General features: G+C 36.5%; 3 pseudogenes; 2 read left to right on the forward strand and 1 right to left on the reverse strand.

The window, feature by feature from the left end:
- The first annotated feature begins 2,548 nt into the window (after positions 1-2,548).
- Positions 2,549-3,831, forward strand: LOC119638270 (annotated as a pseudogene).
- Positions 3,832-8,527: 4,696 nt separating this feature from the next.
- LOC119638222 lies at positions 8,528-15,429 on the reverse strand (annotated as a pseudogene).
- Positions 15,430-16,052: 623 nt separating this feature from the next.
- Positions 16,053-17,330, forward strand: LOC119638223 (annotated as a pseudogene).
- The last annotated feature ends 10,662 nt before the right edge of the window (positions 17,331-27,992 follow it).

Below are 27,992 nucleotides of genomic sequence, written 5' to 3' on the forward strand. Positions count from 1 at the left end.
TCGCATTAATTCGTCTGCATAACAAGTACATCCGCACTGAGTACATTTGTTTAGAAATTTTTTTCCATTATTATTTTCTTTCCTGATTTCTTTTTTCCCTCTTTAATAATCTTATTTAGGAACATGTCTATTAAATTTGAGTAGGTGATAAGATCTCGAAAGATTGTCTTATATATAATTTTAAAATAGACATTTTTTTATGCATTTAACTTTTATTATTTATTTTTAATTGGTTTATTTTGTTTTTCAAACATTTTCAGGTTCTATAATTATTACATATATATAAGTTATACATATTTATTATTATTTATTGTTTTAAAATATTTAATTTAAGCATATATGTGCGTACCAAACGACATTTTTAGTAAGTTGTTGAGGGAATACCCCAAATTGTGGGGTGTTCAAAGAGGTAAGGATTACATGTTAGAACGTAAAAGACTGGCAGATAGACAGACGGCCGCAACGGGGCGGTTAGTGACGGAGCAGACTGTTCAATGGAAAATTAGGATTGTTAGACGTTACCTGTCCGATTTAGATAATAGTACGGCTAATAAACTCTCAAAGTTAGGATATTTTCAATGGTTTGCTAGGGAGTTGGGATTGACGATGGCGGCGGAAAGACTGACAAACAAATTAAACCAGGGAAGCGTAGAGTTTGACAAGACGGACAAAATATACGAAGATCTTAGGCAAACCCTAGAAACATTAGTAAATAATACGGAAGAAGGATTGGTAGACAACAATATGTTTTAATTTTTCACATTTAAAGTGAAAAATATCCTTTACAGTAGATTACAGAAGATTTTATAAAACATCGCAAGAAAGAAGGGTAACATATGCTGATTATGGCCCACATTGCAAAACGGTTGCTCCAATAAAATTGACTATAATGTGATTCAACGAAAAAGCTTTTAAGTTTACTCTCTACGTAATTGTTTTAATTTTCGAAAATTGTAATTAAGATTAGATACGAATTTTTTTGGGAAATAAAATTCATTGTTTTCTTTTTTTTAATTATTTTGGGGTAATTTTGGATTTGATGACAAGTTTATAAAAAAGGGCAATATTAATTACAAATTCCTACGCTTGCTCATTGTTTCATTCAAGTATTTGTAATCATTATTAACTTGTCATTAAAAGGTTAAGAACATAATATTTGGTGGTATATCATAAAATGCGATGATAATATTAGCTTAAAGATTGTTCATTTGTAAACAATGTCAGTGAGTCCTTCATTGAAAATTAAACGGAAATTAATTATCAAGAGTATTCTTCCAAGTATTTTGAATTATTAAAAGGTCCACGATCGACTCTTACGTTTCATTAAAAAGAAGATCGACTCAAAAAGGTTTACAATAAAAATGTGTTATAAATTAGTGAAATTTTTGGCCCATCACTGACAATGAGAGTGCTCACAAAAACGTATAAACTAATAGGTTTAGATTCATTCAAAGACTGCCAAGAGTTTCAATTAAACGGGAAATGACTTCAATTACTTTTGGCTAAAGCGTTTATACAAATAATCTTTGGGAAACTACTTTCCGATGCCGCAAAACGTAGAAATTCAATAAAATCCTTATCAGTGATATCTAAGCGTTTAAAAGTTTTGATTGGCTTGAATGTTTACAAGCTAGTAGACATGCCAGCAACGATAAGAAGCGATCAAAAAAACCTTTCACACGGATAGAAACATTTCTTTTACAAAATGTATGGCTTTATTAAAAAGATTTTCGAAAAAAGTTTTCTGATTTTGTTCTTTGCTAAGAAAGAGCTAAAGAGGAAAAGGAGATGAGGTTTACTTCAGGCAAGTGTAGGTAAAGGATTCTTAACACATACATGAATATTATTGCTTCGCATATTTCATCATGGTTCACTGTCGTACATGCGATAAGGTTTTGATAAATGAAAGCTGCGTAGAAACGTAGCATAAAGTCTGTCCGTGACCTCCAAAATATATACCGAACCGATTTATTCACATCTGTTTGCCAGTTCAACTATTCAACAAATTAGCAAAATAAGATAGTGAAGAGAAATAAACCTGGTTACGAAATTCAAACCGAACCATTTCCAATAGCATACAATAGCATACAACCAGCTAGACAGACAGATGAACAGACTATCTAACTCATTAAGTATTTGTATCCATCGATTCTTAAATTAAAAGCGTTACGAGTTTTAAGCAATTTTACATAGTGAATTTAAAATGTCTTTAGTAGTTGAAAAGAACGCATGCACCATAAAAAATCATCTTTGAATGCAAATTTGTACTATTGGGTTCGCTCGAGAAGATATGGGAATATTGACGAAAAATTTTAGCTCTTTCTCTTATCCAATAGAAAATTATTTGCTATTGTAACCGCGCAATGTGTTCCGCGGTTGTTTTAAAGAATACATTATTTCGGTTTCTGATATTTTGTTGCATACGTTAGTAGAGTTGCAGTATTAAATGAAATTTTAAGTTTGATTTTCCTTCCTAAAATCGTATACTACTTACAAGCAAAATTGTAGGCCAAAATTTGAAAATTAATTTAGTTTCCTAAATTTCTAGCCATTGCTGTGTGTATCGTAATCATTGGGAAAGATGTAAATATTTCTTTGGTTAATTACGTTTAAATGAAAACTTGCAAAGTTTAAATTTCAGAACGCTCGCCTCTACATCTCTATTGCTAATATTGACAAAGACCTTGATATGCAATACAGAGTGCACGCGGCACTAGATGTTGTGGAAGAGAAATGACAATTTATAAATAAAGCGACTCCCGAATCTAAAAAATTGTATTTGGGTATGTTATATTCCACAGAAGCGCATAAAATGTAAGCGTATTTGAATTGACATTTATTCTAAACATTTTATTCTAAATTTTTCGTTTCTGTTATTTTTCTAGCTACGGCTTCATAATTAAGAGATCAAGTTTTTTTTAGTTATGGATTCCGAGAATGTAGCCCTCAGAGAAAATGAAGTGCGAGCGGTAAGTAAGTATATGTAATAGATTAGAATCCCATATCAGCACAATAATTCGATATTTAAGAAATTTTGATTCTTAAGTGTCGCGATCTATAAATATATAAATGTTCTCATAACATAAAAATAGAAAAAAAATGGAAAAAAAGGTTTAATGGAATATTTGTGTGCGCTTTTGCCACAACTAACAAAATACTTCAATTATTTTTTATTTATATTTATTAGTGAGGGTCAAATATCTGCCGAAAGGGAATAAAGAATTTCTTACTTGTTACACTTAATTCAAATAAAACAGAAAAAAAGGAATCACGACCGACCTACGCTATATATTAGGTCACCTAAAAAGTGTTAAGCTTAATAACATAAATGTTATAGGTTAAAGATCTATGGTTCTATTAACGGTTGAACTCTTAAGTACATATTTATGCACCATTAATTTGTAGCGGCGATAAACAGGGTGTTTGCGGCTGTTGAGCTAAAATTAATAGTTTGCAAAAAAAAAAAGAAGAAAATACATAGTAACACATTTTCTTTTTTAATTCAAAGATGGGTCGGAATTTACATATACTCTATACTGACGTCGTGTGCAATTCTATTTTCTTGCCCGGAGAGCCTATAATTTCAAGGTAACTAGTACAGTGTGTAATATGGAATCTAATTTCCAGAGTGAAGTGTACCCTTATTCTAGAAAATTCGATCGTGCCGTACAAAAACTAATGACTGGAAATACGTGAATTGATTGGAGGTTTATACACATCCACTTAAAGAAAAAAGATTAACAACAGTTCCAAATTCAAATTAAATAACTGTTGAATGTCCAATAATTAAGTAGTTTATAATTGAGAATGAACTAGCGTAGCCAATTGGTTTAAATGATAATACATTTGCAACTGATTCTTGTACCCAGTTTTTGCCAGTCAGTAGCAAATGTATCACGAAGCCTAGGAGGTTAGTGCGGTGACTGGTGGCAGGAGCCTGTTTTCTTGAAGAAGGCAAGCTGCTTCATTATTGTCTCTTGGGTACGCTTGTCGATGTTGGGGTCGACCATATGAAACTTCATTATTGCCAAGTAAATTCTCAGGGCTTCCAAAAAAATATTAAGCACATTACGCCTCGGAAATTCGGGTTCCAGATCCTTATTAGCTAAGATTTCTTTGTGTTCCGGTTCATTGGCGACTAGTTTGCCATCAATTTCGGAGCATGCTTCTTCCTTCCTCAGCGTTAGGTCGCTTAGGCATGCTTGGCATCTTAGCTGCTGACGAATATATTGCGCTATTCCATAGCCTGTGAGCAGCCTGAAGTATTCCGCCTCGTTTGCGTTTAGCCGTTTGGCAGCTAGTTTGAAAGGCGCCCCATTCAGGTCATATGGCAGAAACTCATCTTCGGCCTGGGCTGGTGTCGTGTAATCCAGCTTTTCAATGAGCTCGTAATCGTCATCAGTGCTGGATGCGCCTCCCCAAAATTCGATTTGTTGTTTGGTTAAGCGGATGCCTAGCTTCATCACATCTTCCACGGTTCTTGTTCTCGTTTTTCTGGCTGGCGCCATCTTGCATAAAAATCTCTCAAAGAGGTCTTGGCTTACCCTGTAGGCGTGTATAGTTATGCCAGGGTAAGCCTCCAGCAGGTCATCCATGATCGTCTCGAAGTTGTTGATGATGTCCAAGGTGGCCTTAGTTATATCAGTCGTCGGGAATTTATTTGTTAGACAAGGTTTCGCTTCCAGCAGTATCGCTTTTTGTCCTTCCCATTCGGCGCTGCTTATCTCGCCCATGTGCATGACTTCTGATAATGCAGTCAGAGCAGCGATAACTTCGTATGTTCTTATATCTTTTTCTTTATGAATAATTTTTCTCTGCACAACGACGTCTAAGTTTGCCACTGTTGCGGGAGTGAATAACTGCATACAGTCTTTCAGCGATGAGGCAGCAGTATTGATCAAGCATGCACCTCTTCTCTTTAAGTGATTTGAGATGCTAAGTTTTCCCGCATGTGCCTTGGTGACGGCGGAAGTGTCGAACAGATTGCTCCTTACCATCAGATAGTAAATGCTATATATCACATGTATATAGTCGACCAGATGGTATATCGTATAAACGGTGCCATCCGCTCGCTTTCGTTTATAAATTCCGTTGTTGAACATTACCAGTGTGTGCAGGTTTGCGTTCACTTCTAGACCGGCCTCCTCTGCGATACCTAAGCATCTGTCCAGTTCGTCTGGAGCTCCGTTGCAGGCGGTTATGGCGGTGACGCTGATCAACATGTTGAAACTTGTCAACAGGCTACGTACAGCGAAGAAGAGTGCTGTGTGGTATTCTTCCGTTGTTGTAATTTTTTGGGTTTTGTTGTAGCCGCAACCGTACAATATATCCTCGGTCCGAAAATATCTCATTTTGCCGTTTGTGTACGCTTCGTCGAAATATAGCTGAATAACTTTGTCGTGAGGACTTAACCCCCCTACGACCTCCTGCAGCGCCTCGATCTTCATTGTGAATTTCAGTTCCCGGTCTTCAGCTCAACAATTCCGCTATTCTCCGTCCGCGCGTCCACGTTCGCTGCGTTATCAGCTCCCTTGAACTTCCTGGCCTTCATTTTGGTCTGCAGCGGGTTGAAGGCGTCGCATCTTTTCCCTCCGCGCTGCTTCCGCCGTGGTTGGTCCCTCGTCGTACATCCGTGATCGGTTTCTGAAATTGTACCTATGCGTATTGGGGATTTTTTCATATAATAGCGTATCTCTCTGAATGTCCGTCTGTACGTTTATACGCTTTTTAATCTGGTCGGTCTCAGTTTCAACAAACCCCAACAAATCTTCACTAACAGAGTAATTATATTCCCAAATATCCTAAATTTCTGGCTCAATCCGTATGATTGAGTTCTCTATTTCAACGGGTCTTTCCCCGTAAGCTAATATTTCATTTGAGATTCTATTGGCAGCATGCTTCAATCCTAATTTCATCGCGTACCATAAATACGCGCCCATTTTTGTACATCGTGTTCCCTTTGAATTTTTGTTTAGGCGATTGAGACTTCTTCTAATTGATTTTCATTTTGAACAGACATCTCCTATAGTTATGGTCGTGTTCGTTTCATCCGTCAATTCGTCGGCTAACCCCCACTTCCCACATTTGTGCCAATTTATATGTGTAATGGCTAGACCCCGCAACTCCGGATATTTTTTTAAAGCCTCGCTAAAGAGGACATCAGAGATCAGAGATAAACACCATTTTGATATAAATAATATTATGATATAGTATAAATATATATAATATAATATTTTAATTTAATACAAATAATTTATATAATATTAAATCTTTTTTTGAACGGCTTACTACTCATCAGAAAAATCGTCTTTGCCTACCTACCATAACATCCAGTACCAGCATAGCAAACAAAAAAAGAATTTTAGAGAGAATAAGCGTATATATGTTTTTTTTTTTTTTTTTTTTTTTTTTTTTTTTTTTTTTTTTTTTGTTTGTTTGTTTAGAGATGGATTGGACCAGTTAAGTTAATGTTAGATCCATAATCCAGAAACGAAGTTGAGAGCGATTGATGAAAAAATTTAAGCATAGGTAGACTGATGTGGCAGAGTGTTCGCAATGAGAGGCTCTGTTCCGCTGTCAATCCATAAATCACCGTCCTTGTTACTGTACTGTCAAGATCCGGCTAATAATGCCGATAAAAGAAAAAGTGTAGGCGATTCGTGATTGTAATAGAAATACTAAATGTAAAATTAGAATGAAAACTCAGCTGATTTGATAAAGGCAGTCAGTTGCTTCAAATGCCTAAAGTTACCAGCACGAAAAATTTCATATAGATTGTTATACAGGTTAAATATACTGAAAGATTGTCTAAGCATGTCAAACCTCCTGCACTCAAAAATAAGGTGCTCGGCAGACTCAGTAATATTGCAATCCTCACAGATGTCAGAGGAGGAGACTTTGATCATTTTAAAATAGACCTTGTCGTAGGTGTGATTACTCATAAGACGGTGAAGAACTTTAAATTCCCATGTTGTGAATTTTCCTTTAGGTAGAAGCGTGGGTGTCAAAAAAGGGTAAATTTTGTAGAACAGCCGGTCACTTTTTTCTCTAGCTAAAACATGATACTCATCTTTCCATTCTTTTATGATGAGTTTTTTGACTAGCAGAAAAGCTTCGCTGGGGGGGTAGTTTATGGACAAAACTGTACCATCGAACCTAGCTTGACGAGCATGGAAGTCAGCTTTTTCATTGATACTAAAACCGCAGTAACCTGGGATCCAGATGATGTGGCATTTTTCAATACTTGTGTCTTTTAAAAGGTTGTAGATATCGAAGACATACTTATTGAATGGGTCTTTGTTCTTGATTAAAATTAGAGCAGATTTGCTGTCAGAGAAAAATACAAATTTTTTCAGCTTAATTTCAGATGCGTGGATGATTGCTTGTCTGATGGCCAGAAGTTCAATGAAAGTGGATGATAGTTCTTGTAGAACTTTAAATTTTCCTATAAGTAAGTTTGGGTATTCAATAATTGAAAAACTAGAGATGTCCGAATTGATAGATCCATCCGTTGCGTATATTTTGAAGTTATTTTCGACGAAGTGGTTAAGTTTTTGCAGACAAGCGATTCGAAGACAAGACCCTGATCGATTTGTTTTTGAGTTGGTGATTGAATTAAGTAAGTTTAATTCAACTACGCATTTATCATGAAAAATATTATTCCAGGAGGGTATTGAGTTAACTTTATTGAAGATGTTACTGAATTTTTTGAAGCAGTTAGAGTAACTACTGATGACATGATTGTGTCTGGAAGCGACCTCGTCAAAGAAGACAGGTTTGAAGATTTTTACCTTGAGAAGTTCTTTTGCAGTTAAAAGATAAATTCTCTTAGCAACGGGGAGTTCATAAGAGATGGAACGTAAAATTGATGTTGGTGTTGAGGGGGACAAACCGGTACAACGTCTTAGGATTGAGTGTTGAAAGGTTTGTATTTTTTTTAATGTATACGCAGGAGCGTTACACGATGTAGAGTAGGGTTATTCAATTTTGGATCTAACAATAGATTTGTAAACGTTTAATGCTTTCCTAGGTGGGAGTCCGGTGTGAATGTTGGTCAGAAGTTTGATGACATTTGAGCCTGTGTTGCAATTTTCGAGGCTATCCTTGTAATGCTCATGCGTGGTTAAACTTGAGTTGATTATTCTGCCCAAAAATTTAAAAGAGGAAGACGGACTGATTTTTATACCATTGATTGTAATGTAAAAAATTTTTTTGGGACCCTTAGCAAAGCGAACGACTTTTGATTTTTCCGGGTTGAAAGTTAGATTTAAGTCTACACAAAGTTTGTGAAAAAGATTGGCTTTAGTGTCGAGGTTACGGACTGCTTCCATTAATGATTTTCCAGCAGAGATGATGAGGAAATCGTCAGCATATTGAAATAAATGGGTAGAATTGTCCTGTAATTGATGTAAACCGGCTGTGTATAAATTGAAGAGAACTGGGCTGAGACAGCTACCTTGAGGTAAGCCTCCACAAACTTCGACTGTATGTGAATCTAATACGAGAGTTCTCGAGGAAAGAAAGTTGAGAACCCAATGCCTATTTTGTGTCGGGATTTTAAAATCAGATAGAATTTGGTCCAGTTTCGCTAAGTTTACACAGTCGTAAGCTTTATTAATGTCTAAGCAAAGCATGACTACCTGGTTCCCATTTGCTTTTTCATTTGCAATCGTGAAAAGGACTTCATTAAGGCACATACCGGTGGAGATATTTTTTTGGTAAGCAAAGGACCTTGACGGGAGAAGGTGTGAGTGATTCAGGAATTTTGTTAGTCTTTCTTTAATCATTTGGTTGGTAATTTTTAGAAGAACAGGCAAGAGGGATATGGGTCTGAAGTTGGTGAATATTTCAAGATCTTTTCCGGGTTTAGGAATAGGCACTATTTTAATTGTACGCCAAACGGTGGGAAACGAGTTGGTCATCCAGCGCTCATTTATAGCAGATAGCAGGGTTAGAAGGCTTGGCATGGGAAGGACCTTTATCATTTCATATTTGATTCCGTCATGGCCTGCTGCTGTGGACTTCTTTTCCGACTTAAGGACGTGCATGAGTTCATCAAGGGAGAATGGAGAGATGTTTTCCATCCGAGAGTTAAGTAAGGAGGTTTGGAGACCACATGTCGAGGGAACTTGAGCTTTCAGCCATTCAAGGTAGGATTTGTTGTTGAGATCATCCCAAATGGGGTGCTTGTATTTCTTTTTTGTGGTGCGATGACCATTTAAAAATTTCCAGAATGGCTTTGTATTGCTATTTGAGCATAGTTCTTCGATAACGAGGGCTCGATGGCATCTTTTGGCTTTTCTAATCGATTTCTTCCATTCTTTTTGTGATAACTTGAAATCTTCAAAATTAGAAATATTGGGGTATTTGGAAAATTTTTGTTTAGCAGCCTGTAATCTACGGAATTGTGAAGTGAGCAGCTCGTTCCACCAAGGTTTTGGTGAGTAGGAATTCGAGATTTGGATGTCGGATTTGGCGTTAATTATTTCTTGTTGAAATGAGCACTGGATAGATTCGACCTGTGGCTCAAGACATACGTGAATAAGATTATTTAGGAGTTTTTTCCTCGAGATAAAGTCATTTATCTTGTACGAGGTAATAGAGGTGGCATTAAAGAGAATAGGAAGGTGGTGGCTGTTTCCCAGGAAAATTTCTTTTTTAACCTCTCGTTTGAATGTGAGATGGGTTGCGTTAGTGAAAGTAAGATCCAACACGCTACCACAATTGTTGGTCGTAGAGTGAAAATAGGTTGGTGAATTATCATTCAGACAATAGAAGTTACTAGCTTTAATGATTTCTTGCAAGGCTTTGCCTTTATTGTTTGACACGGAGTCACCAAAGCAAGGGTGTCTTGCATTGAAATCTCCTGCAATTATGACATTGTGGAAACTATTGAGCATATCACAGAGACGATTAAAGTCATCCCGGAAAGATTGAATGGGGATGTTGGGCTTGAAATAGCAAGCAGCAATGACGATATTAGGTTTTAGACAAGAGGTTTTGATAATGACTATGTCAGCAGTCGATTTAAATGGGATTTGTTTGAAGGATATGCCTTTTCTGGCAAGGATGGCAACACCTCCATAGCCGTCACTTCTACGTTTATAAGCGGAGTTGTAATTTGAGATTTTGAGATCGGAAATTTTTTCATCGGACAGAAAGATTTCACTCAAGATGGCGAAATCAGTACGGTTGGAATTTATGAAAAAATCAAGAGAATGGGCATTACGCCTGAAGCTTTGTATGTTATACTGTAGGAAGGACGTGATGAGAAATGTTAGAACATGATCGGGCCGACCCAGATGTATCTTGTTTTAAAAGATCAAATTTTGATTTAAGGGAACTTATTTCTGTTTGGATGGTTTTAAGCATGTCTTCTTGAGAAGAGATGGAGAGAATCCTGAAAATCTTTTCCAGAATTATCTCCATTTCAGTGGATTTATGGTTATTGATGAAAGTATGCTTTTCAGGGGGCGGGGTAGGTTTTTTTGGCTCCTGCGACTTGTTACTGTAAGTCGAGGGCGTCTTGAGAGACATTCTGTGCAAGGACTTGGGAATACTTGTTTTATTTTTTAAAACTGCATTGAAGTTTTTGTTAATTAAAATATTATTTGTATCAATAGTAGGGTCTCTGATATTGTTAGGAGCATTGCTGTCCTTCATTGCTGGGAAGTTTACGTCATAGTTTTCAAGTAAATTGTATGGGTTGTTAGAGAATTTCTCTTTGTATTCTCTAAAAGATAAATTCTGGATGGTTAAAATTTTTTTTAAATTTTCCTCTTTCTTTCTTTTTGGACACTCTCGAAATGTTACGTTGTGGTCCAGCGACCCGCAACCTAGACATTTGATTGAGAGGCATGAGTCCGTAGGACAGGCCGGTGACTTGCCACAGTTCAGGCATCTGCTTTCCTTACTTTTGCAGAATTTGGCGATGTGACCAAATCGGCCGCAATTATAGCAGAGCCTGACGGAAGGAATGAAGTAGTCAACTGGAATATTGCAATAGTTGAATTTTATACTCTTGGGAATTAGTTTACCCTTGAAACCAATTTTTAGGCTGTTTGTTGGGATGAACATTTCTCTGTCTGCAGGGTCTCTTCTGAGGATTCTTGTAACAGAAATGATTTCAATATCAGAGGTAGCTGAGTTGAGAAAGTCCTCTTCCTTAATTGAAGGTGGAATGTTTTTTACGATCCCAAATTTTTCTGTGAAAATTCTAGGGATGTAGGCCTTGCAAGACTTTGGACCAAAATCATTGTTTATTATAAAGTTGTTGGCATCAACCGCAGTGGCAAAACCAAGTTTGGCTTTGCCATGGCTGATGGTTTTGATATTAATCAAACCATCCAATTTGAGATCTTTGATGTGTTCGAAAAAAAATAAATCTGAGTTAAGGCGAAAAGGTTTCTCTAGGTTATTGTTGCATACTTCAATGAATACGTAGCACTCACCGGTCGTGTCGTCACTATAACGATTTGGACTAGTTGGGTCAGACCTCTTTCCTTTTATGGGACTACTATTATTGTTACTGTTCACAGAGCTGTCTTTATTGGGAGGCTTATTCCTAGAGGGAGCGATCGGGGACTTTAAGGAGGTGATATTGACATCCTCAGTCAAGTCTTTTACAGATGAATTGTTTTTATCAGAGATGATCTTTTTGAGACCTTCGTTCTGGGCTGTGATTCTTTTAAGTGAACCCTTGCTATGCGTGATTCGAACAAAATTTTCGAAATCATCATCGTTTGATAACATGTTTGAGAGCCTCACCCCCTTGAGGGGCGGGCGACTTTTAGGTTTCGTGCTAGATTAAAGGCAAGAGAAAAGGATCAACTGACTTACCGAGAAAAGAAGGGATATGGAAATCAGCCGTTTTTGGTGGAACCGACAGAGACAAAGAAGAACAAAGCCTTGTAAGTTAAAGTAGTTTTAAGAATTTGACAGGAATCGCCGCTACTTGATGTCCAATGTACAGGTGAGTTGACGAAGTGAGTCTTGTCAGGATGAGGTTGAAGACAGCAGGTGGTGCTGCGCAATTTGCGGAGAAGCACAAGGACGTCGAAGCCTTTGTTGATTTTGTTTAAATGCCGCAACTTCACTATATATATTTTCACTACTTCAAGAGTTTTCAGAAACAAAAAAAAAGGAGAATTTTTTTCTTTTTTTTGTTGAAAAAAAAATTTATTTTTTAAGAATTTTCTGCAAGAAAGCGTCTTATTTAATGCAGAGTTGCCGAGCGAATGGTATATATGTTCTCAATAATTTGTAAAAATGCCAACCATGTGAGAATAGGCGTCCACATTTATTTACATTTTTCAATAATTTTGCATGTATTTGTATAAAATTGGTGCCTTTAAAGAATAAGCGTATAAAATTGGTGCCTTTAGAGAATAAGCGTATATATGTTCTCAATAATTCAAATACTTTTGATAAAGTGATTATAAATATATATGAATGGACAACAATGATTGAATATATATGAATGGACAACGTAAACAACTATAAACTTGCTTTGTTCTATTGCTGTTAATTATATAAAAAATTGTTAAATTTTAAGCTGCAAACTGGGCAACTTTAAGCCTCCTTTACTATAGTGACTGTCTTGTGTTGGCCGAAAATAAATAAATATATATATTTTTATTATTATTATTATTATTATTATTATTATTTATTATTATATATTACAAATAACGTAAATTAGCTACAATACATGGAATACAACTAATTCAGAATGAATAAAGTAAACAAGGAAGGGCTTAATTCCTAATTATTCTAAGCACCTTATATGTATATATCTAGCTTGTTTCATTTCTCGCTTATGAAGTGCCATAAATAGATGACATTCACTAGTATTTTTATTTTTATTCATGCTCACAATGCATCCTCCTCCGCCGTCGTATATTAGCATTTATTTAAAGTATTTCCACCCCATTCACCAGATATGTTACAAATGAATCCTGCTGATACATTATTTGTATTAGGTGACATTAACGTACCGATCGTTTCTGGAGCTTCACTGTTGAATGTAGCTGGCTTGGTCTTCAGCTCAAGTTGTTACGCTGAAGCTTGAGCTCGTGTTTGAGATGCAAATAATAACTTGTTCATCCATTTATGCGAGTACCAGCTCATTGCACTGCCTGTTGCATCCATAAAAAGTGCATTGAGAAGTGCTAACCCACCCCCTGCAGCTAAAGCTACTACCTGAACAGCAAAGCTGACCCCAAAACTCGAAAATATAGACTTCAGCGATATGGCAGAATCAGCAGCCGTTATATATAGAGATATTCCTATTAAAATTATCGCAATGACACATACGCTAACATTTATGATTATTCCAACACTTTCGGTATAAAATATAAGGAAGTTTCCAAGAAAATCAAAAAACACAACGTGACCGTCAGAGTGTTGCTAAAATGTAACGATACGTCGTTATCTCTCCGTAAAAGCATTTTTCGTTGGCTTTTACTTATCACGATATCGTTTAATTCCTGAGCATTCGCTAGACATTTAGCCAAAGTGAGAACATTGTCACCAGTATGCTGTAGAGAACCTTTAGACAGAAAATTTATCTTATTGTGTTCAGTTTGATAAACATAAACGTTAGAAATGAAGGCCATATCGTAACCTGAGTAAATGGCGATAGTTGACATGGGAAAGGTCGATAGTTGAGATGTGATTGGAATTATTTTAAAATTTATCTACCAGGCACTCCGCCGAAGTCTCGAAATATACGAAAATCCGTGTCCGAAGGTATTAAACCTGCCTGAAAGATTTCCTCAGCCGAGCAAGTGGCAAACGGGGAGGTTGTGAACGTTTTGAATAGTATATGCGACCACCATTTGGTATGAAACCAAAACGTTGTACTATTGAAATAAAGTTTTCTAACATGCAGTTTTCTAACGGGCAGTATGGATCATTTTGGAAAACAGTAAACCTCTGATAATCCAATAGGAATCCCAACAATAGAATTCCCCGAAACGACCTCCCGGCACTATTACAGGATTTGGTATCGGTATGATAGAGTAATAATGTGAATTTTTGTAAACATCATCAATCATTTTCCGTCCTAGATCTTTCCAAATGACATTTAAATCTAAGCCTCATTGCTTTAAATCGGGATCGTTAATATGATCTATAAATGCTGGATGCTTCTTCCAATCATCTGGCAACCATGGTACGAATGCTTTACCTAAATCATCGAAATGTTCCTAACATAAAAATAAAGTAAAAAATTATTATCATATTTTTGATTTATTTTATTGTCATTTAAAATGTGCTAAACATGCGGTAACAAACGCTCGCAATTGGTCATTGGACGGTGCGTTATTTGTTTTCTTCATGAAAGTCTCGAAATTGGCATTTGTTTGTTCGGGCGGCAACTTCAATGTTATGTCCACGAATGTTTTTGAATCTCTAAACAGATGAGCCATCTGTACAGTGTCTAGCAGTCGACCATAGCAATAGATTTGACTGTTTAGAATAAAAATAAGAGTTTTAAGAAATTTTTTTAAAATTCACTTCATTTTCTTTATCTTTTTTATATTCTTTTAAAATTCACTTTATGTTCTTATCTTCGAATTACTATTGATTATTAAAATTTTGTGTAAAAGCTTTTTTTACACACTACACTACTTGTGATACAAGGGCTGATTAAGTTTGTGGGGATGTAAGCAACATTAAAAAGGACTTGAGATGGACCCAGCTTTTAATGATACCAAATCGATTAAAAATCACTTTCTGATTTAATTTAAGTGCGTCTGTCTGTCTGTTTATTTTACATTCTTGTGTTCAATTTACAGGTGGAAATTCTTGAGATACTAGGATGAAATTTGGTACACCGGCGTGCTTTAGCTCAAGAGCGAAAGCTATTAAAAATGGCTCGAATCAGACCACTTCTTCGACCAGTCACCATATAATGCCTTATTTTGAAAATCTATTATGTTAATAACAGTATTAAGCGAAGTGGTGTAGGGTATGTATTACCTGTTGGTTTACCTGTTTACCTGTATTTTAGATTTTAACACTTTTAAAATGGAATACAAAAATAGAAAACGACGGAAGCAGGTGATTGGGTTTGATTCGGATAGCATGAAAATGAATTTCACATAAAGTAGGTACAGGCATTATGCAACGCAGAAAGTGATCTACACAATTTAGAGAACAGTAGTTTCAATAGTAAACTGCTAGCATACGTTCTTGGCGAGGATAGGGTTCAGTGGCGGCGGCGCGATAGATCGCAAAATAGGAGCTGCGAGCGGAACTGGCGGCAGTGAAGATAAACAAAGACCGCGAAACAGAAGAGTTGCGAACGGAACGGGCCGCAATGAAGATAAATAGAGATCGCGAAATCCAAGAGCTGAGAGCGGAACTAGCCGCAACGCGAATATGCCAATGCCAAGAAGAAGAAGTCCAAGTCACTGGCCACAGCAACATTCCCCAAATTATTTAGATTAGAATTAATTATTTAAACTGGGCTTATATTTATTTTTTATAATTATTGTAAATATTTTATTTACGTTATAATATTATTATTGTGATATTATTGTATTCCCACCAACAATGTATATATATTTTTTTATATTACATATATGTATGTATATATCTTTTACATTTGCAACATTATTATATATAGACACTACTACAAGTTACGTTACGTTTATAATGGTGTAGGCCTACTGGGGAGTCAGCCATTTAAAACAATTGGCAACGCGCCTATGACGGTACCTCAAGGGTGGCGCGGAAAACCGTCTCATAAAATCGTGGTATAAAATTGCTTTGCTCCGCGATCAATGATTGACCAAGATTTATTGCGAAACATTTGCGAAGTCAAAAAGTTTTAATACCGCGTAACATAATATATTCATAATAACATGAAAGTAGACTCATACAATTGGATTCAACATTCTTCTTCATCTCTCATCTCTCTTCATTCCTCATCTACTTTGACTTATAGTGATTAAAAAATTGCCAAATAATCTAAACGTGTTTTGAAAATTGTGCCAATATTTCACACACCATCTCAAAAATCGTGTATGTGGCATCGATTTTCATTAAAAATGTGGGCGTGGTGATAATCATATCACAAATTGTTTCATTTTTAATTCTGGGCTGTCAAAAACAAAACTGACCTTCGTGTTAGTGTATCACCTCAGGAGAGTAAACTATCCAATGAGGATGAAAATATTGAATTGTTGCGAAAAATGAAGGAATTTCAAGAAAGTTTTGTGCGTTACACGTTGACAATAGGTTAATATGAGAAGAAAATTGAAATATTACGAGATCAAGTCAATTGTTTAGAAGAAAATTTAAAATAGAAACAGACAGATTTAGAAGAAAAAGTATCAATGCTGGAAAGCACCCAAGAACAACTAATAGAAGCCAATGGCAATCTAGCGATGATGACAAGTATGCCGGAATGCGATGGTAAACTATATATTTATGGAGTTTATTTAAATTCGGCTTCTCTAGATCGCAAAGGCAAAAATCCTTGTTTGCTGAAGTTGACGATCAGCGCCAAGCCATGAAAAAGCTGCTAAACGCTCAAAAGAAAAGTTATCTGGAAATGAAAAAGATCTACAGCGAAAGTGAATATAAGATACGTCGTTTAAAACGTGAAAATACTTCTTGGCATGCTCAATTTTTGTTATAAATGAACGAGCAAGGCAACAATAGCGGCTTCCATTTCTTCTAGATAGGAAATTTTAGCATGCTAACTGCCGTTTCTGAAACCAAACGAAGTTTTCTGCGCTTTGCCTTTTTTTATTTTTTTTTTAAAGATCTACCATAAAGTAGAAACATCTTTGGTAGTTAAGAAGTTGGGCTGGAAGGCAAGATATTTTTTTATGACCGAATATACAGCCGCACGGTAGGTTTACTTAATCTTCTTCCTCGCAGCAGTCAATTCGAATGCCATATTTTTGGAAATTAAACGAACATTTTAAGTTATTCCTTGACAGTTGTCTGCGTCTCACTGGTTTTCTAAATACAAAGAACTTTGCCAAACTGATATATGCTATATTTGCAAAATACATGCATCCATTACGTTCATTAGAGAATCTGCTAGAAAGCTAGACAAAGGGCCAGTTTGGAGGAACAATTACGTAACGCCCTTCAAGATATGGCTCGGCAAGTATTTGGAATGCTTTTCAAAGCTTTATATAATAAAAAAAAATACTTCAAAATTTGAACCAATGCAAGCTATGGATTTTCATATAACCCATACAGAGCAAGATGGAGCAAGGGGAAGCGAGACCGCAAAAGCAGAAGGCAGGAAAGAAGATTTAATGGGAAAGGATCAATGTAGCGATATCAAAAAAATTGGACAAAAACTTTAAGAGGGATCGGAATGCAACGAATTAACTAAAAGTTTTTACTCTGGACTCAAAACCAATCAGCCACCAAGCGGTAGCTCCAACGCAGGTCTATCCGATTGTGAGAAATTTTGAAATATCTCCCAAAATATCAGAAGAAATTGCCAAACTAAATCTCGTATAGGAAGGTACAAACCTCTCCACGAAAAATGGATCATCTGCTTGCGATCAACAAAAGCCTGAAAACAAATCGCAAAGCAATGAATCTGCAATAAAGAAAGATTATGATGATGAACAAAAGCCTAAAAACGAATCGCGATGCAATGAATCCTCAACAAAGGCAAACTATGGACTGAAAGGTGAGCAGAAACCAAGAAAGCCCTGTTCGATCGTTTAATATATATAACGATAATGAGAATTACGAATCGTCTCCCAAAATAAAAGGAAAATTTTTTAAGTTAGTTCGTAAGCCGTCCTCTCGAATGCGAGAGCTCTGAAGAAACGAGATAAAGTAGACATATGTATAAAAAAGTCGCGTTCGATAATAAGTGGAAAACGTGATTTATTCTATACAGAAACACCCAAAAATGTAACATTTTGGACAGAAAAGGCAACGATACATGGTCCGACCTTTGATAAATCATCATCTGAAGATTGTGTGTCCATTTCAAACGAATCGTTAACAACACTTTTCACAAAGAGCAAAAGCAAAGTTTCGATTAAAGGCTCTCGAACAAAATCTAATATTGTCGTACGCCATGTAATTGTGAGCTCCAAACGTGATTAATGTTCAGCTGTCCGTCTCAATATCTATAAAATAATTCTAATTTGCATTTATTTATAAATAATTTTTACAATAACTTGATAAATCAATTCTTTATTTTTCATTTATCGAATTTTAATTAATCGGAAAAATTAACATCGGCAGAGAGTTTAGAATTTTAAGGCAGTTACAGCAGCTGCACTTACAGTGAAGTTAATTATCAAAATTTACTGCCTTACTGTCGCTGCCTTAAGTTATCATAATGATTGAAGCAGGAGCTTAAAAAACTCAACTTTACTGTTCTGAGCCATAATGAAAAAAAATAAATATTTTTTTTTTTTTAACTGAAAAGATATTTTAACCAGGTGTTTGAAATTTTTTCGCCAAGGAAGGCTTAACTAAGTGCCTGGTCGGACGCTGCACTCTACTCTTTTGTTTGCTGATTTCTAACACATTAACTAATTAATAAAAAGTGTTTTTTGTTTATTTAAAAGCATTTCCCCGCGTAGCGTAGACTAAGCTCAATTCAAAGTGAATGAAAAGTGTGCTATGAAAAAGTTTTTCGCGGAGACAAGGAATGGGGTTTCTTAATTAAAAAAAAGTCTCGCGACTTTTTTTGGAAAGTTTGAAAAAATCAAGACAGCATTTAATGAGCGTCGGTATCTAGAGCACTCATCTTCTTCCACAGCCTGTAAAAGACCAACTCGTAGGGTAGAGTGCGGTACTTCACCTCCGTGTTCGCCTAAAACTGATTCGTCGACTCATGCGAGTGCTTCATTCTTGACTACAAAGAATCGTTTCCACTAACGTTGAATAGGCTGCTAATAAAAAAATTACAAATAAGCCGGGAAGCCCTCCTCGTTTTAAGCACGCTGGAATGGCAAGAGTATCTCCTCCCAGTAGCGCCATTCAGGCTATCTTTAAATGATAACATATCCGCCTGTCCCCCTAACTGTTTGTGCGTGCTCGGTGTTCAGCATGCTGGGCAAGTCGTACGAGCTGCACAAGCAAGTGTAGTCACTCTGAAAACGGATGGCATCTCCTTTGCGGCACTATTTAAAAAGTTACCTTGCTGCAAAGGACCCATCCCTCAATTTGAAGCACGCTAGCATTTTTAAATTGGCTCCACCTCAAGATAGAACTGTCTCGTCTTTAAGGTGTTAGTTGCGACCGAAAACATGGAAATTGCCTACTAGATTTTCGCTTTGTCAAATTGCCGGAGATAGTTGTAAATCGCTGTCCACTTTTAGTTTACCTGAGGGTTCCTATCATCCATCAATTTTTATTTCTTTTTTTTACAGCAATGATGATCCGTTGAACTACTCTAACGTGCCAAATCTAACTTCCTCTAATAAACATGATTTTCATGAAACCAATAACTTACTGTTCAAATCGTATCCTTCACACGTTATGCTCGATTTTTCGGGTGGGAATATTGAAATCCATTATGCTCGATATTTCAGCTGAGAGTATTGAAACACTACTATCTTCGTTCTATAATGTATTAAAGCCAAGCATTTCTGCATCCGTTCCGATCAAGCAACCTCGTCTTCGAAGCACGAGCCCGCCTTAGTTTAACAAGAGAATTAAATGTTACAATACTAGGACAAACAAGCTTTTCAAAAAATTTACGAAAAATGATTCTCCTTATGACTATTTCGTCCCTTCTGCTGCAAGGCATAAATTTGATTATCAACCACTAATGTTATTGTAGATACCTTCAGTTGGTAAAATTCCTACTGCTTGTTAATCCTAAATTTTTTTTTAAAATTTGTTAATTTCGAAAGAAACATCTTTATATATCCCTCATATGTATCTTTCAATGAATCCGAGTCGTCTGGTGATATTGAAATCTCATATCTCTTTGCTGAATACTTTCGATGACATTTTTCGACTGCTGATTCCGATTTAATTGTTAACGGTCCGTATCTGATAACTAACTCGGTTCCGATTCTTAACTTGGTCATTTCACAAAACGACGTTTTACATGGTTCGATGTCTCCAAAATGTAGTTGTGCGCCTGGACCTGATAAAATTCGACCATGTATACTTAAATCATGCTCTGTTGACCTTATTCCAATTCACAAATGTGAAAATAGACATCACTTTAAGAACTATAGAGGCATCGCCAAGATGAGTATCTTACCTAAATTGTTGGAGCGAATTGTTACTCAGCGTTTAGCTTCTGCTATCAAATCTTATATTTCACCAATGATTTTAGCAAAGCGCTTGGCTTAGTTACCCATAACTTACTGACCTTTAAACTCTATGCCTCTGTCTTCCCTTTTCATTTAGGAATATGAATAAGCTCTTACCTGCATAACAAATCCTTTCAGGTTCTGGTTAACTTCCTCACCTCGATCGAATTTCCCGTGACGTCTGGTGTCTCTCAAGACAGCTATTAGGATCCCTTTTATTTAATTTATGTATAAATGGTCGCCCCTGGATAATTAAGTCCAACCAGATCGTAATCTACGCTGACGATGTTAGACTGTTTTCTTCCTTCTCCTTGAAATCGCAATCATACCAGCTTCACATCGACTTAAATAATTTCATTCAATAGTATTTCATCGATTCACATACATTGGAAAAGATTGGTTCTTTCATCGATTCTATTCTATTCAACCAACAATTGCGTTTTAATTTGCAAATTGAGTTCTCTTTAAGCAAAGCTAGAGACGCGCTTGGTTTCATTAACAGGTAATCTAAATATCTGAGCAATCCTTATATTACAAAAAGGCTATACATATGCTTAGTTAGAGCAATAGCTAAGTATGCCTCTGGTGTTATGTAGATTCAATTGACTCCGTTCAGAAGCAATAGTTTTTGTTTGCTCCTAGGAATTTGGGTTGGGTCCGCTTGTCTTTCTTCCTTCTAATGAAAATAGATAGGTTCTGTTATCCTTAGCATCACTTGAGAAACGTAGATTTATTCTTGGGGTTTCCTTCTTAATCAAAGTAATAAATGGTACTATTGACTCGCCCGCATTACTTGGTGAGATAAGCTTAAGTGTGCCTAACTGCTTCTCTAGGCGCTTTATCATGATTAAGCTTAGTCAATGTAGATACAATTATGAACTATTTAACCCGTTCAAAGTTGTTTGCAGAAACCTAAATGATGTCTATCACTTATTCTCAATATCAGACTCTTTAAAGTCTATTAAAGCAACTTTGCTTCATATGCGCGACTTATCTATGTCGTACCTAAACTAACATTTCATTCTTAATATCTCATTTTTTATTTAAAATGATATTGTGTTGTTAACGTGTAGGTTGCCAAGCTTATGCATTTTTGCAATGGTTTAGCGGTTCACTTGCAACCTGGATTTGTTTTTGTTGCGTAACATCTGCGCACATTTTGTATTTCTTCCCTTTCTTGCTTTAATTAAGCAAAGACGTTGAACGCGTTTCTACTTAATTTCTCACTCATATATAGAATTCAGAGTATCGTAGTAATTATACCGAAAAAAGAACAAGTAAAAAAACTGTAATTGGTCGTAATCAGATCGTTTATACCCATCATTTCTATTCTAGAAAAAAGAAGACTTACAAAGTAAACAGAACTAAATTTTCATATTATGCAGTGTTGGGTGGACGTGGCCGATTTTTTCTATTTTCAAAGTGAACGTTTTTGTTACGTAGGTATGTGGGCCTTGCAGGCACATCCTTTGAAATTCTGTCGCAAATTGGTAGGTGATATCTTCATTTTCTCCAATGAAAGAATGTTTACCATAGATACCACACAATCGGGCAGGCGTACATGCTTAAAAAATGAAATGTTAACACACTATAAGGCGTGGTCAATATTTTCTATTCCATATACATATTCTGTTGCACCGCACATAGAATATATGTTCAGAATTATCTTCTTTAGTTTATAAGTATCGAGCAATTTTTTACTCCTTTCAAAAAATAGAGGTGTTCTCACTTTATATAGTACTGTAGGCGTATTTTTCGACTGATTTGGTCCATTTTTAATGCTAACCTGCGTGCAAGAACCTCTAATGTTTCTGCCACACTTGAAGTCGGCAGATTCGTTTTCGTGGCCAGGAGAATGTTTACAATGGGCGGACAAACGGAAAAACCGGACCGACGGACTTGCTTATATCGTTTTGGGGCGTTGCAAAAGTTTTGATAAAATAAATATAAACCTTATCGCTTGGCGATGGATATAAAAATTCTGCAAAAAATTATGGAAAAAAGCTTTTGAAAAACTACTAAAAAAATAACCATTTCAATCGAGGAGTTCATAAAAATTATTCTCAGTCCTATCTATCGTGCTGGTGCGGAGAAATATACGAATTAATGGCAAAGGCCAAATGCTGAGTCACAATACGCTCGAACAACTTGGGCAAGACACTCAACTTGGCTATGCCTCTGTAGTTCTCAACAAATTGTCTACTTCCACTCTTGTAGATAGGAATAAGGAAACTACTCTTCCAACATGAAGGGAAAACACCTGAATACAAGGACATGTTAAAAATCTTTGAGATCACACCACATAACTCGACAGCGCAAGATTTAAGCACACATGATGGAATTCCGTCAGGTCCAGGCGAACAACTGTATTTTAGAGAGCTCAACCCTTTAAAAACGTCATCTTCCGAAATAACCAAGTTAGGTATTGAAACCGAGTTAGTGATAGGATAAGGGTAGTTTGCTGATAAATCGAAATTAGCAATGGAAAGTTTCGTCGGAAATACTCAGCAAATAGATTTGAAATTTCAAAATCATCCGAGGAATCAGAGCCATTAAAAGAAACATGAGAGGAATATGTGGATATTTTTCTTTTAGAGTTAACAAATTTCAAGAAGAATTTAGGATTAGCAAACAGAGAGGATTTAACGAACTGAAGGTATCCGCAGTAATAATGATGGTTGAGGGAGTTAAATCTATGCCTCGCCACCGAGTAAGCGATATATTCTAGCGCAGAGCCACTTTTCGAATATTTTTTGAATAGCGAGTTTTTTCTATTCTTCTGATATTTAATTGTCTTATTAAACCACGGGGGACACCTGCTTCGAGGTCGACACTGCTTGATCGGAACAGATGCAGCAATAGCTAGATTTAATATATCGTAAAACGATGACAATAAGCTTTCAATACTACAATTTGAGAAATCAAGCGTCAGATGTGAAAGACGATGTTTTAGTAATAAAATATTGATTTTATGAATATCATAATAATTATTTAAAAAAGTTTGATTTGGCACATTAAGGCATTTCAACAAACCATCATCAATATGATGAAAGGAAATGCATATTGATGGATGATAAGGATCCTCAGGTAAACTAAAAGGTGGACAACGATTTACGTAAATCTCGGGAAAATTGGCAAAGCAGAGATCAAGCACTCTACCATTACAATTAGGGGTACGATTATATTGACCCAAATTATGATCAAACAATTCACTAAAGAACGCAACAGCCATATCAGACGTTGAAGTAGGAACCAAACAGCCAGAATTATCAGTGCTACACCAAGTGACTTGAGGCAAATTGAAGTCACCCAATGCAACGACCAAATCGGTGGGTCTAGACCGCTTGGCCACTCCACAAATGAGGGAAGCGTGTTTCCTGTAAATGGAGATATCGGAATTTGGGGGAATATAGGAGCAGGTTATAAATAGATGTTTATCAGGCATATTCGCACGAATAGCGATAAATTCAACGTCAGGAGAAGTGGGAAATTCAATTAAATTGGACGGGACTGACGCAGATATGGCAATTAATACACCACCACCAATGCGATTTACTCGATCATTTCTAAACACTTGGAAAGAATTATGAAAAAGTTCCGACGAATGTAGATCGGGTTTTAGCCAAGTTTCAGTAAAGGCCAAACAGAAAAATTCCGTGCCCACTGAATTTAGAAAAGTGGAACGAATTTTCGAATTTAGGCCCCTAACATTTTGATAAATGAGAGGTAGTGGGCCTGAAGAAACAATTAGTTTTTTGAAGGCGACAAGACCATTGCCTTGGTATTACGGGGACGAGCTCGAGGGATAAATTCCTTAATTAAGGATCCTACTGGCCACAGTGATTTGTTTAACAACATATCACTGTTTTCAGTCGGAACTAATATTTTAAAAGAGGAGATTGCCCTAGCTTGAGAAAGAGCCATTTTGAAGATGCTAGCACGATTTAAGTTGACTGATGGGACTTTCGTCGCCAGATAACCTTTTATGTTATCCACCGATGTTTCAGGTGCCAGTCTTGACACAAATATTGCTTTTCTGGGAGGAACTGCCGTCAAGCAAATGTCATTATTAGGAACAGGAGGGGGGTTCACAGTAGGAGAGTTTCGAGTTGGGGAAAATATAGATGGGGTTATCGCCCTTGTACCGGCAGCTTGTGAGACTTGCCCAGTCTGGTGACCAGCATTCATACGCGAACAGCCAGGAGGAGGGGATGATTTATTTTTCTCTTCATTACTTTTAGGCGATGGCGCTTGATTAGAGTGAGTGGCGGCTCTGGGCGGAGATACCCTTGCCACTTCAGCGTAGCTTAAAACCGATGGACTTGCCGGTTTGTTTGTAACTGTTTTGCTACCAACCGGCTCAGCAATATCGGAAACATTACTGTTCATTTTAGATTTAGAGGGGGCGGTAACTTGTACCGACGAGATAGATTTGCAGACAGCCAGAGGTGACGTCCCACACGCTACGCTACGAGTAGAGGATGAGTGTCGAATAAAGCGACACTCATCAAATCTAGACTTAATGAGCTCAAACTTTTCCCACAAGGAGCCGAGATTTCTACTCAATTCCGAGAAACCATAACGGGTCTCCGTGAAAAGTTTATAAAAGTCAATGTCCCGCTGCCTACAGTCAGGACATGACCATCTTAAGCCTTCGCCCGACAAGGTGTATATAAACACTCCATGTCCTGTCAAAAACACAGTTGTGGATTATGAAGAGCAGACACACAAATCACTAAAAAAATACTGAACATAAAAATTTATCAACCAAGTTGTGCAAAACTTCTTTGTTAGGTTGACACTGTAACGAGAGATCAATAGCAACACAAACTCCAAACAGCAAAAAAATAACAGAGAAAAAGAGAGAAAACAAAAAAAAATAAAAAAGAGAGATTTATATCAGAGCTCAAAATTTTTGTTTGCAAAAATCAAATGAATCAAAGCGTAAAGGAAAAATATTTCTCTTACTTTGAATTCACTCACTTTCTTCTCAAAGCACATTATAAATTCACACACTATAAGGCAGAATAGCCACGAAATTCAACAAAAAATTAAAATATTAATTGCCGAAACAAAGTATATACGACTATACCGCGCGACAGAGTTGCCAGACTTGTGTCTGTCTGACAGTTAAATCATATGTCGAGGCGACATTGCAATGCCGCAAGGGCGTTTCGGACACACTGATAAGGTGCGCTCACGTCAAAAGCCACTCTGTCCTTTCTGTGGGATAAGCCATGATTGCTCTACAAAATGCTAAAAATTGCATAATTGGCTGAACACTTTTCTAATTCCAAAACTTCTGCAACATACAATAAAATTGTCAAATCGAAAAAAGACGTAACGGAAAGTCTCAAACTAAAAATCTTTTCTCTTTTTCAGAGTACTTACGCACACCCAAATAGTCCAAATTTTTTAACTCCTCTGGAGAGCTTCACTAAGTGCCCCGGCTGGCTTCTCAACCAACAATCAAATAACCAAACATTGACTCTACTGTCTCAGCTTCAACCAAAAAGATGATAACTCCTGAAGTCATCATCCCCCCTTGCAATATAAAATCTGCAAATCCCGATATTGGGACTCCTATCACAGACAGTATTCCTTCCGATCACGAAATGATCACTGATCCTAACACTTCCTCTCACTTATCTGATCCTAACACTTCCTCTCACTTATCTGATATCTTTGACCGTATTCAAAAAGTACGTAATGTCAAGGCGTCCTCTAAACCAAATCCTACTATTAACTCCGCCACACGCTTATCTCGCGACCTTCACCTGAGTATTCTTAACCAACGATCCCCTTCGCTTTCGTACTTCTATTCTCTCTCAATCAATAATGGCAATAGCTCAACTTAGTTGCACTATCATCCGTAACACATTAAAACAGCTTGAAAAATACCTTCATTCTAAGGTCATCTCCGTGGCCTGTCTGTCTGAAACTTTTCTTAAATCTTTCTTCTTTTTATACTAAGAATAATAACATAGTTAGATTTGTTGTATCTCCAACTCCTCTCATGGGTGGCGATCTTTATGTCTAATCAGCTTTCATTCTCTTACACTTCTCATATTGCAAATTGTGTATCTAACGAAACTTGCAGCTGCGTCATTCAGACTTCGAGGATGGGTGAGAATAAAATTCTTTAATCTCCCAATGGACAGGTAGTCGACAAACCCTCTTACTAAAAAGAACTTAAAGGCATATATAGCGAGGTCGTGATCCGATCCAAATCATATTCAATAGCGTTCGTCCATCTGAATAGTGAATCATTTTCAGTACCGCTTATTCTTGCACCAAAAAACACGCCCAAATACTGCTTTTCTTGACGAAAAGTCAATTTTCAGATATCATAAAGTAATAATTTTATTGTTGCAATATAAAGTTTGCCGTTATACGACAAGTGGTCAAAGTTGAAATTACTTTGTAAGCAGAACCCAAGGCTTGGGGAGAACAGAGAGGTAGTTAGCAAGCTACCAATAGTGCAATACCTTGACCAATGCAAACAGAGCCGATTGAATATTTCATTTGTTTACGTCTAAAAATAGAAACGCAAAAAAAAAGGAAAATGAATATGAATATGAAAGGAAATGTTCCGGCAGGCGAATCAAATTGATCATCCTAAATGAAATCAAGTCTTCAGCTTGTTTAAATTATAACATTAACGAAATATTCTATCTGTTCTCATCTTTGTTGTTTAAAGATTTTATGGGAAATTTACTGCATTTCATGTACCAAGTGGCCAATTATACGGTCTCCGCTAGCTCCTAAAGGATGACCTTCACGTTGAATTTGTTCATATCCAAACCGAGAGCAGCTAATTTTTTGCTATTTAAGGGTGAAGAACAACCTTTAGGCTTGCTGAAAGCATTACAATCTTTTAACATAAATTTGGATATTCTAACTAAAACAACGGACGTATAAAAGTTTTAAATATGTTGCTGGGGAACTAAATACTTAGACAAAGAAGTTTCTCAAACGATATTAAAACCACCAGACGCTGTTTATGTACTAACAATTTTAGGCGAGGTACTTGATAGCCAGCGAGATGTCAAGGTGCTATCCGGGCTGAATTACAGCGAATATACGAATATAATCAGCGATATCTATGAGAACAAACTGGTATAGGTTTTATTCATACCACAGAAATTTTAAATTTGAGAAATTAACTAAAATTGAAATTTAATGTAAAACATGATGAGTGGCGACCAATCTTATTAATACCTGAACGTATTAGGAGGACTTCAGGTGCGGTCCTACATACTGCTATGGGCGATACTGCAGTACCTTTAAATAAATGGAAAAAATCGGCCACACCCACCCTTTTTTGAAATGTAACGAAATTTTTTGTTTTGAATACCTTTATAACGGACCGAAACAAGCTTCAAGAACCCCATAAAATACATTAATCCTTGGCCAGTTTCAATTCTGGGATGCACCCGTTCGTTGCTCGTCTGCTCGTCTGTCAATCTCTCTGTCTGCGCAACTGTGTAGTATTTGTGTTAAACATTCTCCCGTTAGCGAAAGCGAAGATATTTTCTACAAATTTGCAAAAGAATTTGGAAGTGACCTAAAATTATCGAGGACCCGCTCACAACACCCATGCATGCCTTGGTCAATGGTGAGTTTGGACTGACAAATGAAATAACTTTATAGTCAAATAATACTAAATCCATCTATTCGAGTATGGTGTGTTATTCAACAAAATCAACTTTAACTGAAAATGCT

The sequence above is a fragment of the Glossina fuscipes genome, unplaced genomic scaffold, assembly GCF_014805625.2.
Source record: "Glossina fuscipes isolate IAEA_lab_2018 unplaced genomic scaffold, Yale_Gfus_2 86, whole genome shotgun sequence".
Classification (NCBI taxonomy): Eukaryota; Metazoa; Arthropoda; class Insecta; order Diptera; family Glossinidae; genus Glossina; species Glossina fuscipes.